Source organism: Mirounga angustirostris, unplaced genomic scaffold (assembly GCF_029215605.1).
Source record: "Mirounga angustirostris isolate CCGP_5_RB_7025 unplaced genomic scaffold, mMirAng1.0.hap1 SCAF_113, whole genome shotgun sequence".
Lineage (NCBI taxonomy): Eukaryota > Metazoa > Chordata > Mammalia > Carnivora > Phocidae > Mirounga > Mirounga angustirostris.
In genome coordinates, this window is record NW_026991821.1 from 129686 (window position 1) to 150494 (window position 20809).

The following is a 20809-nucleotide window of genomic DNA, read 5'->3' on the forward strand; positions in this document are numbered from 1 at the left end:
TGTTGATGGAAGAAGATGCATGCAGCTATCGTACAGCAAAATACTGTGTGTATATAAACATCTAATGATCGCTTGTTATGAAAAAGTGTTTTTTAAAAAATTAATGAAACTTGATACTCAAATACTGTTGAGTTCTCCTTCCCCAACTTGGGGTTAGAGTCATGTAGCAGTCTAGTCTTTTTGGCTGAGTCTGTGCACACTGGAGCAGGGGCACCCTCCTTTGTTCCCTAGTCTCTGAGAAGCAATGAGATATACTAGAAAGAATATTGGCCTTGGGGGCGGGCCTGGGGACAGATTCTGGATGTTTGAAGTTGGGCAAATTACCTAGGCTCCCTGAATCTCAGGCTTTACGTGTGTAAAATGGCAACAATAACCCTCCTAGGGTTGTTGTGAGGATTAAAGGAAATGAGTGTGAGTCAGTGAGACTGCCATTCAGAAAGAAATTCACATCCATGTCTAGGTATCCACTGGGCATGTCCATATCTAGATAGCTTTTAAAGAGGTTTGACATCTTTCCCCTGCATGGAAGTGGAGCCTGAGCGGTCGTGCTTATATTCAGAGGCCTTTTTCAGCACAGATAAAATGCCAAAACAATAAAGATTTTGATAGGATGTGTACCTTTGTGCAAACAAGCTTACCTAACAAAATGGTGCAGATAAACGCAGATGACAATGGACTTTATACAAATAAATGAAATTATGTTTCTCTAGTATAAAAATAGATCAAATGGTAAGAGCACAAAAATAGGTGAAATGGTAACATAAACTGACTTGTGTAATCAGAGGGTCAACTCTTGACATTTTTCTCTCTAGGCCTTTTCTAATAGTTTTGTTGCTAAGGCTACAGTGTTTTTGCCAGATTGGAACAGCATTGTCCACTCTAATGAAGCTTAAGTAGCTTTCCCAACTAGATTTTTTTTAATAAGCATCAGTTAATACTGCTGGCTTTCAAAGCCATGTTCGTGATGAATGGAAAGATCTTTAAAGATCTGTTCTTAGAAAATGTAGCTCATAAAATTTGGAATTTAGCAGCATTTCTATTCCATAGTTATTCCAACACAAATTTTTATCACGGTTACACTGAACAAAATAACTTAAAATCTAATTTCACATATTTAATTAAAAAAAGAATAAGAAATTATTATTTACAACTTTAGCCAAAAATTAATTCCCTAAAGAGTAACTGAGGTTACTTAACGAACAATTCTTTTGACTAGTGGGTCAAGTGTCTCACAACTGCTCACAAATGCACACTTGATTTATTCTTTGCACAATATGGATAAGTTACAGGAAGTCATCTGAGGAAAGTGTAAATACAAATGCACCCAAAGAAACGTAGAGTTTTGTAAAGCGGAGTAAATGAAAACCAGTTTGCTCTGGACACTCAATTGCTAAGAGGATGTCAAAGGTAAGAGCCATTAGGAAACGGGTGAAGAAACACTCCTTTTGATGTGCTTGCTGAGGAGCCAGATGAGCTTCCTTGGTCATGGACAGAAGAGACCATCTAAACTCTAAAAAATGTAGTGCAGTTTGCATGCCCGCTGATTCCGCAATTCTACTTGTGCACTAAAGCATGAGAATTAAATTAAATAATTCATGTGAAGTGCTTAGCCAATTACAGATGCTGTATTTCCTTCCTTGGATGTCTATATTTTTGTAGCCAGAAATCCCACTGTTGATTTCCAATAAGAAAAGCTGAATATTACAGCCTTTAAAGTCAAAAGTTCACCTTAATTTGAATATTGCAGCATTAGTGACATCTGGTGGAAAATGAGTTACAATGCGGCATTATAGCTATTCTGATCTTTCCTGTCTAATAATAATATTATCACTTTCATCACATTTTCACATACCCCTTTCCCCAACTCCATGGGAGGAGTATACTTCCCTGCCCCACTGAAGTTTGGCTCAGCCACAAGACTTGGCCAAAATCAGTGGAATGTGGGCAAAAATGTCAGTGTCAAAGTTTGGAAACTAAGCTTTAAAAGTCCTGGCTAGCTATTGCCCCTTCAATGGTAGAATGAAACATGTGACCTGCAGATTTGCATGAGAATAAAACAAGCACCCCAGATAATCCACAGACTTACAGGAAAAAAAAAAAATGCTTACGGTTATTCTATGGTTGTTTGCTATGAAGCAAAAGCCAACTAAAACATGAGATCGTTATACCTCTGTGTAAAATTCCCATCAAGGCTTGACTTCTCTGTCCAATTGATGACACTGGGAGAAGAGTCCTGAAGACCGGGTGTGGTTCAGTCCCATCTGGGGCTCTGTTTCAGACCTCGACAGGCCCAATCGGAACATGTTGTTTTCATTCCTGTACCTACGGTAAGCAAAACCGAGTCAGAGTCCAGGCCAGGCCTATCAGAGGCCTATCAGACTCTCTTGGAATCTTGGCTTCTCTGTTTAACATGGTATGGAAGTCACGCACGTTTTGTTTTTGTTTTTTGTTTTCCTTCCAAATCTTTATTTAAATTCTACTTCATTAACATATACTGTAATATTAGTTTCAGGAGAATTTAGTGATTCATCACTTACACGTAACACCCAGTACTCATCGGTCATTCACAATTCTTGAACCTGTTGGTTTAAATAGCTCCCTCCTAAGGTGAGCTTCAGGTATAGGAAAGAAGGCAGGACAAGTTTAGTTGGAGCCATAGGCCAAAGCTTTTCCAATTGAGCTTTACCAACAAAGCTCATAGCTTTGTATTTGTATTTCTTAAATGATACATAATCTATAAGGGGGGGAAATTAGCAATGTTAGAAATCACAAATTAAAAGTGATAATATTAGGGTTATTTAATTTGGTAAATAAAAACACAAATGACAGAAATTTAAGTATTACCAATGATATATTAAGAAAGTTGCTACCAGTGAGCTTTTGTGGGGGAAGAACCACATTATTTCCGGCCATTTAGCAGAGGCATTGTGTTTCCTAAAGCAGTTACTGCTTTCTGAAAAGAATTTCAAACTTTTGTCCCAAAAGTAGTTCCAGAATTTTCAACTCTCTCCATATTTTTACTGAGCTTCCATTTCTGCTTTCTTTCTCAACCTAATGTGTCATGTTATGAAGGTTATGTACAGCCAAGAATGCAAATGTTTTAATCTTACTAGTGACCACTTTGTACTATATCTCATGTTGGAAAACCAGACTGTTGACCATACCTAATTCAAAATCATTTCCATTTCTGCATAACTACTTTTCTTATTCAGGCAAGAGTTGTGGGTGGACCTCTAAAATTAGATAGCTTCAACTCTCAAGGGAATGGGCTTTCGCAACAGCATTCACGACACCCATCATCAAATACGGGGACCTACACTTGTCTTGTAGTGAGAGAATTGCCCTTTATTCTTAACAAGCAGGCAACAGGATCAAACAGATCATTCAGGTGAAATAACAAAGACAAATACATATGTGATAAATCCGTGTAGTTACTTCTTGGAAGCTTGCCATGTATTTTCCTCTCCTTCATATCTCAAACTTCAGAAAGGCCAGGACCCTGTTTCATTCATCCCAATACTTGGCACGTTAACAGGTGTTCACTTTGTAATTTTTGAAGGAATGGATACAGGCTATGTGTTTTTACTTTATAGTGAAGATTAACGAGTTAATACATATAAAGAGCTTAGAACAGTGTCTGATACTAAGCACTTAATTATTACAAAATGAGATAAGATTTAGAACAGAGATTAGAAGAGACTTTTTAGAAGTCTGCCTTCAACTGACCTTGGCAAAATAAGGAAGACTAGGCTAGCAATAAGGCTAGGAGTATAGAAAAGTTCTACAGCCCAACATATGCTAAAATGAATTAATTCCAAATGACATGTATTATTTTATACAAAGAATGATGCTTATTTTAAGTCCACAGTTATAAGATTAAAGGGGTATAATCAAAGCTTGTCCATTAAATTGAAAGCACCTCCAGACTGACTCAAGTTTGTATTCTTAGGCCCTGGTAGGTACAAGATATTATTTGCTATACTGAATCCATCCTGCTATTTAACTGTGTTAATACCACACCAATATAAAAATATGTTAAGACAAATTAAAATATACATACTTAACTTTATTACATCATTTAAAGCTTGATTTTATAAAACATAAAAAAAATGTTTAAGTGTTCTGTATCACAGGAATTTAAACAGTGGCAATATACATAGCTTTGTAAGTTCAAGTTATATAAATTAAAATCAAATAATTGGAAATGCTTTTAATACGGAAAATATACAAATAAAATAAATGGCAAAAGGACCTAACAGGAGCAGTATTTCATTACTTACAGATTATCATTAGATAATTTCAGGATCTAAACAAAGACTCTGAATTTTCGGACTTCTTTTGCTGTATTTTATATTTAAATATCTCCCTACCTATATTCCGAATCAAGGTACTTGACCAAAAGGTTTAAGAAGGCATTTAGCTTTATGGCAAAAGCTTTCCATCTACAGTTACCACCTTTAAAGGAATTGACATTAACAATGCTGATGTAATCTGCTAGTTCCCTTCTGAACAATGTGCAATAATTTATACCAACCCTGTATAAAGTCATACGGGTACCAAAAAATGGAACAATTATGCACAGTTCAATAGAAGTATAATGTTAAGTTTTCCCCATCTAAAAATTAACCAGTGAAACAAAATGTATCAACTATAGTTGACTTGGTTTCAGGAAAACCACATCTGAGAGTTATAAGTACATCACTGTCCTTATCTTATCCTCAGTCATTGACAGGAATTTTGTAGGCCACCATGCTATTGACTTTGTGGATTGTAGTAGTAAATGAACGAAGGGACGGACTTCCTTAGAATTGGTAATAAACTGTGGTCCCGACTCTTCCCATTTTTCAGGTACAACCAAATCTTTGTCTGTATGTATCAGTAGATCAAATGAACCTAAATTGGGGATAAGATCATTAAAGTACAATTATTTTTTTCTAAAGTACAACCACCCTTCCTGTGTCTTTCACATTTGAACCATCTATAGTGTCAGAAAAGCTAGTTTACCTTGATCTCTAATCAATTATATTAACTAATTGCTTTTCCTCAATGGAAATTTTAGTACAGAAAATACTGTACTCCTTTTACTTTATGAAAAACTCAAGTTTTTTTTTTTAAAGAGAAAACCACTAAAAATATTTGCAGAAAGTATACAATTAATCATGAGACAGCATGAATCTAAGCCATAGAAAAGATAATACCTTGGTTCTGTGACAGCTGTATCCCAGTGCCCAGAACAGCATCTGGCATGTAGTAGGTATTTAGGATATATCTGATGAATGAAGGAGTAACTAAGAAAACAAAGACACAATTATAGCTATAAATCTTAATTATATACATAGAAATGTGTAGAAAATAAAAATAATGACAGAAATTACATCAAAATATTCAAGAGTGAGTACTGTAGAATACTTTCATTCCTTTCCTTTTCAGCACTTGTAAATAAAATGCAAATAGCATTACTTTAGCTTTATCACAGTTTTCTCATTCATATAACATGACATTTATAATTAAGAAAAAACTTAATGAGCGCATTAATTCTTAAAGTAGTAGCTTAGTCTTTTCCACAACAAATTTAAGCCAGTGTGAAGTTGTATAATACTTACAAGAAACTTCCAATAGTGGCAGAAATGTCACCGTAGCTGTGATCTGTCTGATCACTGAACGGATTTCATCTTGGATAGCTTTCTGAGACTTTTCTCTGGGTGCACTATCAAAGAAACCAATTAATTCATTTTAAGTTTTAACAAGTTATTTGAAACACAGGTAAGATTATTTATCTGATTAAATGCTTCCAAAATCAAATAAGTAATGCATTCAAAAGGAGGTTTTTTTTAAATGAAAATAAATATATGTCCTTAAGAAACTTAGTAGGCACAATATGTATCTCTATTATTTCATTTATCCTTCCAATCATTTTTTAGGGTTGTTCTTAGTATCAGGTCATTAAATAACAGATGACTAGAAAACCTGCCAAGTACTTCAAGTCAGGAAAGCTTCAGCATGTCTTAAAATAAAGATAACAAGCAGTATCTAAAATATTGAATCGGTATAATCATTTTGGCATTTTTAGTAATGCCTAAATGTCTAATTTCCTATTGCCTCAAATAAGATGTTACTCGTGTATGGCGTTAATAATTAAACATTTTCTAAAACAGACCAAAGGCTTCAGGAGCAAACTCCATCATTTCATTATGAGAGATAGTTCAGAGTTTACAGGTAAGCATGCCTAGGACAATGCTAGAAATTAGCATATAATGATGGGCATCTCCCATCCGGATAATCTAAAAACTTCAGTTTAATGTCTAAGGAGGGGCGCCTGGGTGGCTCAGTTAGTTAAGCGACTGCCTTTGGCTCAGGTCATGATTCCCGGGTCCTGGGATTGAGCCCCACATCGGGCTCCCTGCTTGGCGGGAAGCCTGCTTCTCCCTCTCCCACTCCCCGTTTATGTTCCCTCTCTCGCATGCTCTATTAAATAAATAAATAAAATCCTAAAAAAAAAAAAAAAGGGAATGTCTAAGAAGTCTGTAGCATTAAATGAAATACAGTAGAGCTGCACAGTAAGCTGGGAGAAAGTCTAGGATAATACTTCATGGTTAAAAGTACCTTTCTACAATTCATGAAATGGCCCACCTAGGACGGACACCATGGTAGCTTTACATATAGCATCATAAACACTAAAGTTTGAAATTTATGGATTTAGCCTAAGCGCAATTATGTTAAAAGTCCGTGATAGGCAAAATTCTTTCGTGAGCACAATTTGTGAGCCCAATCCTTCTCCACAGGAGATTAAAGATCACATCTAACATACTTAGAAACAAACTACTTTATGTGAAACTAGTTCAATATAAGTAGAACTCATCTAGTAAAAGAAAACAGTTTTGGAAAAAGATCTGTAAAAATGGAAGCAATTTACTTCATACTTACCTGTCATCTTTTGCAGTCTTGTCACACTCGATATCAAATTGCCACCTTTCAAGGACCTCACCACTTTCAATATTTGAGATGACAACCACCAGTTTCTGAACTGAACACTTGTATAACCAATCTGCAATACATAACAAGGAATCTTTTTTGTTTCACTGCATTACAAAACAACTCTCTTCCCAGGTCTCACTTTCTATCCTCAGCAAATTCCTACCGCTAGTATTTCGGAACTCTGCCAACCTGTACAGAAAACCTGCCCCACAATAACCTAGCTCCTGTTTTCAAATTCTCAGTATTTGTACCAGATATAGTACTGAGTGCTGAAGACAGAGTAGAAAACATGAAGTACACCCTAATCCAAGTAAGATGCAGGAGATGGCCATTAATCTAATCACTGCACCGATAAATATAAGATTATAATTGTGATAAACGCTATGAAGGTGCAGTATGTGACGCAATGAGAGCATAATAGAGGAAAACTGGACTCACTCAGGGAGTTCTCACTTGACTTCAGTTCTACAAATAAATTATCATTAAATATGCAAAATGATACAGAAAAGGGTACAGGTCTTAAATATTGAAAAGGGAAGAGCATCTGACCAGAGGATTGAAAGAAGGGTAATACAACTGCAGTAAAGAAAGGGGAGAATGAACAAGGTCAGTTTGTGTACGATACACAGGGGTCAGACCATGCAAGGCCATATGGGCCAAATTAAAGAAGTTACACTTCAAGAACCAGGGAAGTCATTACTGTATTTGAAGTATGGTATGATGTAATTAAATTTGTATTTCAGAACTATCCTTCTGGCTGTGATGTGGAAAGTAGAGTAGAGGTAAAGAGGGGATCTAGAGACACCAATTAATTAGCAATTCAAGCAAGAGGTAATGAAGGCTTAGAGAAGGATAAGCTGGTAGAGATGGATCAGTAGATAGATTCAAGAGATTTCATGGTTCAAACTGTTAGGATTTATTGACTACTTATGAGTAAGCAAGAAGAAAGACTGAGATAGCTCCCAACTTCCTAGTTTATATCACTAGTTGGATGGCTGATCCATTCACTGAGAAAAAGAATGCAAATGGGAGATGATGCTTAAGTTTTAAGATTTTATTTTTAAGTAATCTCCACACCCAACATGGGGCTGCAACTTCATATCTCGAGATCAAGAGTTGCATGCTCCATTGACTGAGCCAGCCAGGAGCGCCTTAAGTTTAGTTTTCAGGTATCACTGCGATAGCCAGATGAAGATATCAACGGAGCCACGAAATATATGAGCACAATTAGGAGAATTGGGTTGGATGTACAGTTGTGAGTCAACTACACCAAGGTTGTTAGTGAAGCTATGTACATGTCAGAGATCATCCTAGAGAGAGATTATAGTGAGAAGAGGGCCTCAGGACAAGCCCTGAATTAATCTTGGAAATTGGGATAGTATACTCAGGAATCTGTAGTGGTTTTTTTTCTTTTTTTAAGAGACAAAACAATTTTGTAATATTTAGGGCTTGTGGGCCACCTAGGTCTCTGTTGCATAGTCTTTAAAAAACAGCCCTTTAAAAATCTGAAAACAGGGCACCTGGGTGGCTCAGTTGGTTAAGCGACTGCCTTCGGCTCAGGTCATGATCCTGGAGTCCCGGGATCGAGTCCCGCATCGGGCTCCCTGCTCAGCAGGGAGTCTGCTTCTCCCTCTGACCCTCCCCCCTCTCATGCTCTATCTCATTCTCTCTCTCAAATAAATAAAATCTTAAAAAAAAAAAAAAAATCTGAAAACATTCTTAGTTTGCAGGCAGTACAAAAATAGCCACTTGCTAGACACGGGCTGTCGTATGTATCAACTTTTTCTTGACATATATCGATTTTTCTCAATTTAGCTCTGAAAAGGAAGAAATTGGGTAGTAACTTAAGGATTTGGGGTGGGTGGAAATTTTTTTCTTTTAAAACTGAAGAGAGATCAAAACAAAGAAATCAAAAATACCAGAGAAGAACTAGGATAAAATCCTTAAGGCTAGAGGAATGGGGATTCAGATTGAACAATTTGCCTCTAAGAAGAGCAATTCCTCCATTTTAACTAAAATAAAAGGGAGAAATTAAATAGGAAGGTCTGCATACATCCGAGGTGAAGAAATATCCTCAGTGTAGTCTTAAAGGAGACAACCTAAAAACCAGTAGCTTAGGTGGGGCTTGCTTCTCCATCAAATTAAGATGACATAGATTATTAGTTGCTTACTAATAATCTTACTTTTTAGCCCTGAATAAAAAAAAAAAAAACAATTAATCTAATTTTAAAAATAAAGCTACTTGATACAAAGAAATATATATGACTCATGAATTAAGAAAAAAAGATGACTAGTGTTTTTTGGAACTAGTTTTGGAAGATCAAATGGGGAGCTAGGGAGAAACATCCTACAACAGAAAAATTAGAAGTGGGAATCCTAAGTAGAGAAAAATATGAGGGGAAAAAGGAATAGATGGAGAACAAGTATTGATTCAATATAGTAATTTCTTGAGCTAAAGAAAAACAGTGAGTGCTCAGATAGAAAAGGCTTACTGATTAAAGGCAGGATTTTAAAAAAGACAAATGGAAATATATAAAAAATAAAACTCTACTGGGTGCTCTATTACTTAGTAGTTCTTTTCTTTAAGTTTAGTTTCCAGGTTGGATCCAATTTTATTTTCCTTTAAGTAATGATGGCTTTAAACTCTAGGCAGTTACAGAAAATATATGTTAAAAATATACAGTGGATTTTTCTCCAATAGTGAACACCATCATAAGGACAGAAAATTCCAACTTGTTCCATCTGGCTACATGAACTGCAAAAATCATTTCTAAGGAAGTTGATGGAGACAGTTTTGTGAAGCCATATCAGATTCCTAATATCAAAATATTCAACCCACTCAAACTGCAGTATGGGAAGGGTGGACTTTCTTTCAATTTATATATTATTTGCTTCCTTCCAATTAAGAATCACTATATTTGAGGTTGTAGTGTTTTATACCTTTTTGTACAGAGCTGAAAAATGACCACCAAGATGCCAGAAAATATGGGTTCTACAAGGCCTGCAAAACTCAAAATGGTTTGCAACAATTAAATACCTTTCAGCTGTTCCACCACATCATTTAGGTATTTTATGAGCTCAGGATCAGTTGTTACAAGCAAGGTGAGTCCATATTTCTGCACTCTAGTAAAGGTTTCAGATGGATATATGCCGCGCTGATATAAAATGCTGTTGATGCCAAATGCTGGAAACAAAAGGAATGTTAAAGAAAAGTCATTATCACTTTGTAACTCTGGAAAATAAAACATATTTAGATGTGGCTACGTTTCATTAATGGCATAAAACCATAAATGCCTTAACGTGTTTGTGGGTGTTTTGCTGAAAGCAGAGTAGGTAAAAAGTGGCATTAAACATTCTTAAAACCTTGCTTCTAATTAAGAGAGAACACGATACCTGCATTTCTGTGGCAAAAAAAGAGAAAAACGCCAAACTGCATTAATCTACTGTCAAAGTAGTACTACAACTCACTGTAATCCAAGTCCCAATTCAGATTATGTGGTTAGAGGGTGTCAAAATAGGCTTTTGCATCTCAGTTAGCAACTGATTAACTGTTCTCTGCAATGCTCTCAGCAAACCTTTCCCTCTTTTTCCTCCTTTTCTCCTCACAAGTCCTGCCAGATTCTATCAGAAGGCACAACTGTCCTGGTCCGGAATGGCGTTTCCTACATCTAGTCCATCACCGCCAATACCAGAATCAAAGAGGGGCCGAGGGGTTGTTAAAAATATACGTGGCCCCCACCCCGGTCCTACTCCGTCTGAAGTCGCGGAGGCTGGGGGCGGGCGGAAAGTGCCTGGCTCTGTAGTTGAAAGCAACGCTGCAGGTGGAGGGGCTACATCGCGCCGCAGGCCTCAGCAGCACCTAGGCCTCAAGCTCCACCATTAGCAAGGAGCCCGGAGGCGGCGTCTGCATCCGCTTCTTCCTAGATTCTCCCGCCGGGCAGGAGGCTGGGGCAGAGAGAGCTTAATTCGCGGCCTCGCGGCCTCGCGGCCTCCCCTCCACCCCCTCCCGCTTCCCCCGCCTCCGCGGCTGAGCCCCGGGCCTACCGGGCGGCCTGGCCTCAGTTCACCCCGCCCTCCGGCCTGCGCGAGGACGACTTACAGAAGAACTCGGCCACGATTTCGGCGCTCCCGCGCAGGGTGATGCCTTGCTCCCGGGAGAGCTGCAGCGCCATGGCCAGTCCTACAGACGAAGGAGTGCGCTTCCCCCCGGCAGAGAGCGACAGCAGAGACGCCCACAGCAGTTCCCCGCCACTCGTTTCAAAAGTAACGGCGCAGCACGCCCTCGGGCCTCGGCGCAGGCGCGATGAGCCTCTAGGCCCCGCCCCGTGGGGCGGGGCCTGCAGGTCCTCTGGGCGCTTTTCGGAGCTGGCCTGTCCGCAGGCGCAGGGGGTAGGCGTGGTCGCCCAGTTCTGGGTGGTCAAGCTCCGCAGGGTCCCGGCTGGGCCTGTGTAGTTGTGGTCTACTAGACCGGCCTGAGGGAAGAAGACGCCAAAACCTGGTGTGTTTTTTTGTTTTTTTAAAGATTTTATTTATTGGGGCGCCTGGGTGGCTCAGTCGTTGGGCGTCTGCCTTCAGCTCAGGTCGTGGTCCCAGGGTCTTGGGATCGAGCCCCGCATCGGGCTCCCTGCTCTGCGGGGGGCCTGCTTCTCCCTGTCCCACTCCCCCTGCTTGTGTTTCCTCTCTCATTGTCTCTCTCTGTCAAATAAATGGATAAAAATCTTAAAAAAAAAAAAAAGATTTTATTTATTTATTTGAGAGAGAGCACATGAGAGGGGGGAGGGTCAGAGGGAGAAGCAGACTCCCCGCCCAGCAGGGAGCCCGATGAGGGACTCGATCCAGGGAGTCCAGGATCATGACCTGAGCCGAAGGCAGTCGCTTTAACCAACTGAGCCACCCAGGCGCCCCAAAACCTGGTTTTAATGGCCGCTCCGTAGGCGTGCGGAGTGAGCGACCAAGGAGCACAATTTGTCAGTTTCAGAGCTGTTTTCAAGGTGATATGAACTGTCCGTCAGCTGCATCTTAAGTGGCCCCAGTGATCCCTAGATTGAAACTAGCGATTGAAACTTTTCCTAGATGCTTTGGGAGTCAGTAAAGAAACCGCGTGCGCGGTAGCCAAGCCACAGCTTGAGAGAGCCTGATTACTCTATGGAATCGCGGCTTTTCTTGAGAAATTGGGTTAGGCTTAAAGGGATGAGCCGCGGCCTTTTTTGTCCTGTGTTTTTGTCTATCCTGGGCTCAGCCTATTTCCACCCAGTTCCGCTGTGAGGCAGTCTGGAGCGGCAGGGACTGCAGTCGAACTTAGGCCTGGTCTACCCCGCGCGTACGCTGCACCCACAGACGCCGATGAGGAATAAGATCTCATTCATCAAAAAGGCCCACGTACCCTGAAGAACTTTTCAGGGAATTTTGACTCACAAACTCATTGACTTCCTGTTAGGATGAGAAGTACTAAAGGGCACAATTACTGTTCATGTCAATTACGGAACAACTTTATTCTTAAAGCAGCTAGAAAAATTATTTGTAAAATGAAGTCTCAAAAACTATGTACCAGCTATACTATTGAATTATATGAGAAATGCATTCGTGTTTTATTTTTCTATTAACAAATTACCACAAATTAATGGTTTAAAATAACACCCATTCATTATCTTAGTCATGTAGATCAGGAGTTCCTATGATATAGCTGGATGCTCTGCTTAAGAGTCTCCCATGGTTGAAATAAAGGTGTCTGCAAGTGGAATCTCATCGAAGATCTGGGGTTCTCTTCCAAGCCCCTTGGTTGTTGGCAGAATTAATATCCTTGTTTCTTGGACTGAGGTGGTTTTGCTAGTTGTTGGCCAGAGGCAAATTTTGTGCCTTTGCCAGGTAGTTCTTCCATAGGCCTTCTCATACTTTCAGTCTCTCAGACTTGATGGAGATCCCTTTTAAGGATTCATCTGATTAGGTTAGACCTAGTCAGATAATTTCCTCTTTGATGAATTTAATCCGGGAAGTGATATCCCATCATATTCACAGGTTCTGGCCACACTCAAGCAGAGATTATTTATATAAGATGTGCTCCTTAGAGGCCATGGATCTTGTGGCCATCTTAGAATGCTGCTTATGACAGTGTTACATATCAGATTTTGATCAGTTTGAAGAGTAAAACATAGGTAATAGGCCGAGTAATCCTAAAATATTTTCCTTACATCCTTTAGTCTCTTGTACCTGTGTGTTTGTGTGTTTGAATCACCATCTTTTCACTCCTTCCATCAGGAACTTAGCATCAGAATTCTGGCATCACACTGGTAGAGCATGATGCCCACCTTACTACAAATAAAAATTGTTTCTCTTTCTAAGGAACTTTATGTCAGTACAGAGCACTTCAGGAAAGACTTTCTTCAGTTTCATGGTAATATAGTTTTGAAATTACCTGAAGATACAAATAATTGTTAGTATAATTTTGGAGATTCTAGAGCTTAAAAGGCTGGCAAAATAGATGTTTTCCATATATAGAAGTATTAAATATTTTTTTTGTGCTCTGTGAGATGTAAGAAATAATTATGTTTAGAAGACCAAGTCTGTACTTTTTGAGGAGTTTGTAATCTAGTTTTGTTTAAATATGCATACTTGAGGGGCGCCTGGGTTGCTCAGTCTTCAGCGTCTGCCTTCGGCTCAGGTCATGATCCCAGGGTCCTGGGATGGGAACCCCATTGGGCTTCCTGCTCAGCGGGGGGCCTGCCTCTTCCTTTCCCACTCCCCCTGCTTGTGTTCCTGCTCTCACTCTCTCTCTGTCAAATAAATAAAATCTTTAAAAAAATAAATAAATATGCATACTTGAAAAAAAGAAAAATTGAAGTCTCATAATTTGGCCTTATCTGGCTTCTGCCTAACTCTTCGGCTGCCTTTCAGATTACTTTCCTAATCTGCCCGTTCCTTTAGTCATTTTTCCACCTCAGGGCTTTTCGTAATGTGCTTTTTTCTGCCTAGAAATTTCTATCCATTCAAATTGCTAATTATATTTATACTTTTTTTTTTTACTTAAATGTAACTGTATTCTAGAAATTTTCTTTGACCTCTCGGACTATAAAATCCTGCCCTATGCATTCTCATAGCATCTCAGAACACTATTTCAGAGCATTGTTTTCATTCTTACAATGAAAACAATGACATTGTAATAATTACGTCATGATTTGTGTTATATCTTCCTTGTCACCATGGAGGATCCATGATGACAGTGGCTAGTCCAACAATATTTGTTGAATGAATGATCATTTGAATACTTGCCTAGGAAAATTTCATGGAAGAACCCAAGACATTTTCAAATTGGAGAGCAGGTTGGATGGATGAGGTGAGGCCACATTTTGGGAGCTTTGAATATCCATCTGAAATAAGTTGGACGTACCAGGGATTTCTAGGCTCTTAGAATTGACATAATTAAAGGGGTATTTTTTTCAAGTGTAAATTCAGTAGTGGTTGTAGAATGGATCGTATATAGGACGGTCTCGAGTGGTGGTCCTCAAACTTGAGAGTGTGAAAGAATCACTTGGGTATTTTGCTATATGTAGATTCCTGACTTTTATTCTCCCTTCTCCAAATCTAATTCAGTCCAGTACCATAGCCACTAGCCACAGGTGGCTCTTAGGCACTTGAAATGTGCTTGTCTGAACTGAGATATGCTACAAGTATAAGAATACCAGATTTCAAAGACTTAGTATAAAAAAAAAAGAATGTAAAGTATCACAGTGATATGTCTTTCAATCGATTACATATTGAAATGATATTTTCACATGTATTGGATTTATTTCACTTGTTTCATTTTAGTTTTTTAATCTGACTACAAGAACATTTAAAATTACATGTGTGACTCATGTGAGATTTCTGTTGGACAGTGCTGGTCTACTTTATGGGGTCTAGGAGATGACATGTTTTAACCAGCATCCCAAATGATCCTTACATTACTTTTAGAAAAGCATTAGACCATAATGGATATTTTAGTATTGCAGGCCCAGGAGGGCCTAGGAGGTTGAGAACCTGGACTAGATGGATGCCAAAGAGTTGGAATAATGAATCATGGAACACTACATCAAAAACTAAAAAAAAAAAAAAAAGAAGGTATACATATACATATGTATATATATGAGAGCAAGCTATTTGGAGGCAAGAATTGAATCGATGACTTAAAAGGGAGAAGAATGTACTGGTAGTACAGATAAATCCAAGGTGGCAAGCCTGCACTACAGGCTAGTGTTGGTGAAGTCTATGGGTATGTTAGGAAGAACTGCCCAAACTCAGCCTATTTTATTTCTTACTTATCACATAAACACTTAAGTTTCCAGAAGCTTTGGAGAGATGTCTTTCCTATTAATTTTAATTGCTCCATTCGACATTGACCTATCTTATCTAAATCATCTTATCTTTATAGAATGTTTTTTAGAAACTTGTTTTCAGTTACTTGAGTTTAGATTTATTTATAATTCAGTGAAGTCCTTCTAATATTTGGGGGAAAGCTATTTGGACAGTGAGAAGTATAAATATAAATTAAGATTTATTTCTGAAGAAAATTCAAGCAGAGAGCATAACCAAACAAACCCATATCACCAAAAGAGATAACTATGAAAAAGTGTGTCATAAACAGGCTTAAATTCAATATTAGGATGCTAAAACCAGAAATGAAAATTTCTAAAGCTAGAATCAAATGGAATTTTAGACTGAAAGTAACTTAATTAATGACTTAGTAGAACAATCTTATAGTTGAGGAAACTGAGGTCCTGAGTGGATACATGGTTAGTCTAAGATTCAATATCTAGTTAGAAGATTTAATAGTAGAATCTAGAGTTTCTGACTTAGTCTCTTGTTGAATTTTATCAATTTGAAGACATGCTAATTAATGCTCTTGTTTTTAAAAAATCAACTGATTTTAGATTAAGGTTTTTTTTTTTTTTTTAAGATTTATTTATTTATTTTAGAGAGAGAGAGGAGCATGAGTGGGAAGGGAAGAGGGAGAGGGACAGAGAATCTCAAGCAGACTCTATGCTGAGCGAGGAGCCCCACATGGGGCTCAGTCCCAGGATCCTAAGATCATGATCTGAGCCAAAACCAAGTGTTGGACCCCTAACTGACTAAGCTACCCAGGTGCCCCAAGATTAAGGGTTTTTATTCAATAAACTGTACATATAACTTGTCAAGAAAACGGCAGTTACAATCCATAATGCATTTTATGTTAATACACAAATTGTTTCAACTGCGCCAGAAGATGGCGCTATTTACACGTGAAATAATACCTTTCAAAAATTCAGTGCATATGTTTCAATTTGTGCTTCAGTTCAAAGTAAAATTAAGGGAAAATGTCTTTAGTGGCTTCTAAGGTATCGGTATATGTGAAATACATCAGAATGAAAGATTGTTCATGATATACTACAGAATTCATATATTATAAACATTTAGTATATGGATGCTCACTATATTTACACTTAATTTACATATTGTTTTTTACATGGAAAAAGGAAACATTTTAGGTAGTTGAATCATTATTCTTGCAGACTTACGAAAGTTTTCCTTCAGATCACTAGGTGTTATTTTATTCTTGAGGCCAACATCTTGACATAAAGCAGTTTGTTCTAAATCTGTTAAAGCAGAGGGATAGTTTATGATAATTTTAATAAGGTGCATTTACTAAATTTTGAAAAAAATTACTGTGCACATAGGTAATAAATTAATTATTAATTATGTCAGTTTGCAGAATTTGCTTTTTTCTTTTAAAAAAAAGGATGTTGTCATAAAGACCTATTTTCCTCACATACTTTCCCGCTAAGGACTTTCTTTGATTGTTGGTCCACATGTTCAAAAAGATAGCACAACACATTTGAATCATGACATTGTATTAATAAGCAATGGCTTAATAGAGTGAACAAATATAACCCCATACTGGTGTAATTTATAATTTTTAATGATCCAGTTGATATACAGGATATTATAATCTTTTCTTTAGTAAAAATTGAGAAAATATTATTGAGAACCAAATATTATTGAGAACATAGTAATAATTCCATAAGTTCTTATAATGAAAAATATGGGCTGTTTCTTATCAGAAAGTATTACTGTGTTTTGTTATGATTTTGTTTTGATATTATAATTCTCTTATGATAATGGCATATAATCACTTAGAAGTCTTTTCATGGCTCAACCAGGATTAGGTGTCAAAGGTATAATTTTAAAGGCAGGTGATAGTCTTATGCATAGTTAATCCCCAGACTGATGGAATGTGTGTGTGTGTGTGTGTGTGTGTGTAACATATATATGAAGAATGGGTTCTGCAATCAGTTGGATTTGACAGCACGGTGTATTTTGAAATGTAATTGAAGCTCAAAACAACTTAGAACAGTTTCAGGTACAGAAACTATCAACACAAAGCCTCTATGAAGAATGAAAAAGCCATGGTTGCTATGAAATTAATAAAAATAGATTGAATTTCTTAAATGATTTTATAATTATATATTAAATCTCATCAAACATTCTATGCCTATCATACATTTTTTGTTTGTTGTTTCTGAATATTCTGTATATAGGGTTATTTTTATTATTGCCCATATGTAAGTAAAGGTGAATTAGTTCTGCTAAATCTGTCAACTAATAATTAGACCAAAATTGTATCTGAGTGAATAGAAAGATATTTTTTGAGGAGTTCTACAGACAAAATAAAATAAACCATAAATTTGGGTCTTTCTCAAATATTTGTGAATACCAACTTATAAAACACTCATGAGAAGACAAAGCTTTGTGAAAACATGGAAAATCACTTTACTTTAAATTTATATTTTTCTATTTAGATAAACTTGGTTCTGTCAACTGGAACTGTTCTCTTATAAGCTGCCTTGTGTTTATAGCTCATTCAAACAATATAGTAGTCAAGCCATATTTATCAGGTTACAGATCAGTCATGCACGTTAATTCTATTATTTCTGCTGGGATTTCCCACTTAAAAATTGATGATGACAGTGGTTTTTATTCTTGAGTAATGTACATAGTCTGTTTAACATCAACTGACAACAAAACGTCTTACTGAACCCTAGAGTTTTTGGTTTAGTGTTGGAGATCAAGTGGATTAAAAAATAAATGGTATCTTTTTATTATTGCTTAGTTTCGGTATAGTTGTAAATAAAGATGCTAACTTTTCACACTGAAATAGATGGCAATTATCTGTTGTAAGGCTGTCTTTTGGATGATCCAGAATATACCTTTTTAAGCCCGTGTTACATTCATATCAAAAGGAGACTTGAAATGAAGTTTCATTAATTTGTTTATCTCCAAGAATATTCTTGCAGACCCTTGTCTGAGAAACAGCAGGCCGTAGCATTCAGATATTCAAAATGTATTCACAGAATTTGGATATTCTTAAAAGTGAGGTGTGGTTATGAGTTTGTATAATTAAGAGTTATTGATGAGATGGGTTCCTTTTGGGGTTTGGAATTTTACATTAAGATTCTTATTAAATTTGAGTTATCTTTAGTTTCCATTGAATTAATAAGAAATTATAATATTTAACTCCTAAAGGCAGCCGAATATACTACTGTAACACTGTTAAGCGTCTTAGGGACTTAAAAAGTTCTGTGCTGCTCTCAGATGGCTGCCTGCCTGAGGAAAAAGATCAGGAGTGTGGGAAGGGCAGGCCATTACTTAATGCCTCAGGTCCCCCTGGACCTTGACGGAAGGTTATTTGAAGGACCCTGGAAATGTGTATACACCTTCCTCTTTTCTTTCTCAAAGATCTTGTTTAAAATAGTGTATCCCATTAGGAATAGAAAAAATGATGAATATACACCAATATAGGTTTATTTATCTCTAAATTATAAACTTTTCCAGACTATTAGGTACATGTAGTATATACTATATATTTATATATATTTAAAATATATAGGTATTTCAAATGTTATATTTTATATATGTTATATTTAAACATAATAAATATGTATATATTTAAAACATACACAAGTTAGAAATTAAAGAAAGATGAGATGAATGTTTCTTTCGTTTTTTTTTTTTTTTAATTTATTTATTTGAGAGAGAGAGAATGAGAGAGAGCACATGAAAGGGGGGAGGGTCAGAGGGAGAAGCAGACTCCCTGCCGAGCAGGGAGCCCGATGCGGGGCTCGATCCAGGGACTCCAGGATCATGGCCTGAGCCGAAGGCAGTCGCCCAACCAACTGAGCCACCCAGGCGCCCGAGATGAATGTTTCTTTTAAAAATGATACTTGTTGGAGCACCTGGGTGGCCCAGTAGGCTAAGCGTCTGACTCTTGGTTTCAGTTCAGGTCATGATCTCAGGGTTGTGAGATCGAGCCCCCACCTCTGGCTCTGAGCTCAGCTCAGCTCTGAGTCTGCTCCAGATTCTCTCTCCCTCTCCAGTCTCTCCCACTCTGTTCCTCCCCCCCACTCAGGCTCGCTCTCTTTCTCTCTAGAATAAATAAATAAAATCTTTAAAAATGATTCTTGTTATATCACTAGAAAATAATTTATTTTTATGTTCACTAAATGTATTAATAACTATTAAAATTTATGTGGTTAATATGCCTCATTTTAAAAAAAATTTGGTTTAATTATTTGTAAATGATTTAAAAGTCTGATACTGAGTTCAGTTTATTTTAATACTTGGGAGTTTTTTGGTTTGTTTTTGAAGTTTTTGTTTTTAGGAGGATACAAATGGAAGAAGTCCATTAATGACTTATTTATTTATATTTATCTGTATTTTTATAGTTTTAACAAATGGATCTAAAACCAAAGATTTAAGCAGTTTTCGCCCATTTCTTAAAAATATGAAAACACATCTTTCTATTAGTTTGGAATTAATTGTTCCCATCTTTTAATTGCCTTTGGAACTAATTTGTAATTTAGAAAAATTACAAATGGATTAGAAAAATTTGTTTCCAAGGTTTGTTTTCAATTGTACAGATGAAGTTTTTTTTAAAAAAATAATCGATACAAACATGCTGTCTCAGCAGCATGACTGTCTTTTGAAAAACATTTGCTCATTCATTTAAAAAAGTCACTTTTCCTTTTTAAGAACATATTGAGTGTTAATTTTTCTGAAATTCTTCTTAGATAGCACAGTACCGAGTGTTGCCTACATAGAGAAAGGGTGAGTAAATTTGAAACAGTTGACCTTCATTTCCTCAATCTACCAACAGTGACCTGTAACTTTCTGATAGGGTGCTGGTGTCAATCTATTTGTTACATTTTAGTACAGTTTAGTGTATTTTCTTAGATTAAAAAATCAATATAAGTAGACATTCTAACAGTTCTTCTTATACCCCCAAGGGACTATTTTGTGCACATATTCCACTTTGGAAACCATTAGTTAAAAGTATGTTTACAGGAAGGATAAGGTACCCTGAGTTGGGGACAGTAGTGTTCCCTCCTTGCCCCCCCTCTCAGGTACACATGGAATAGACAAATGTAGCTTGGATGACTGACTTGCCTGTGTGGAATGTGAGCTCTCATTCTCCATGCCAGCTTCTGCCAGATCAATCCTGTGAGGAAAAGACATTATTTTTATTGGGAAAAGGTGCCCCAGACTTTTGAACACCATTCATTTTCCACTTAAACCTGCTGAAGGCACAGAATAAAAACCCTCTTCGGAGTTTCAACAGATTCTTATATGGTAAAAGTCCACTTGGAACACATGAAAAAACTTTACTACTTGTAGCATAGAGGTGGAAGGTCATGGCATTGTCTAAGGAAGCAACAATGTCCAACCAATCTACCAGAAGCAGAGTTCACAGGCACATGTGCAAGTAAAAGGTGTCAGCCTCGCATGTTCTAGAGAAATATTTTAGAGGTGGAATATCTGGACAATTTAA

The 20809-nt window shown here is 37.2% G+C and overlaps 1 pseudogene; it reads right to left on the reverse strand.

The window, feature by feature from the left end:
- Positions 1-926: 926 nt before the first annotated feature.
- Positions 927-20486, reverse strand: LOC135363357 (mitotic spindle assembly checkpoint protein MAD2A-like; annotated as a pseudogene).
- Positions 20487-20809: the final 323 nt, after the last annotated feature.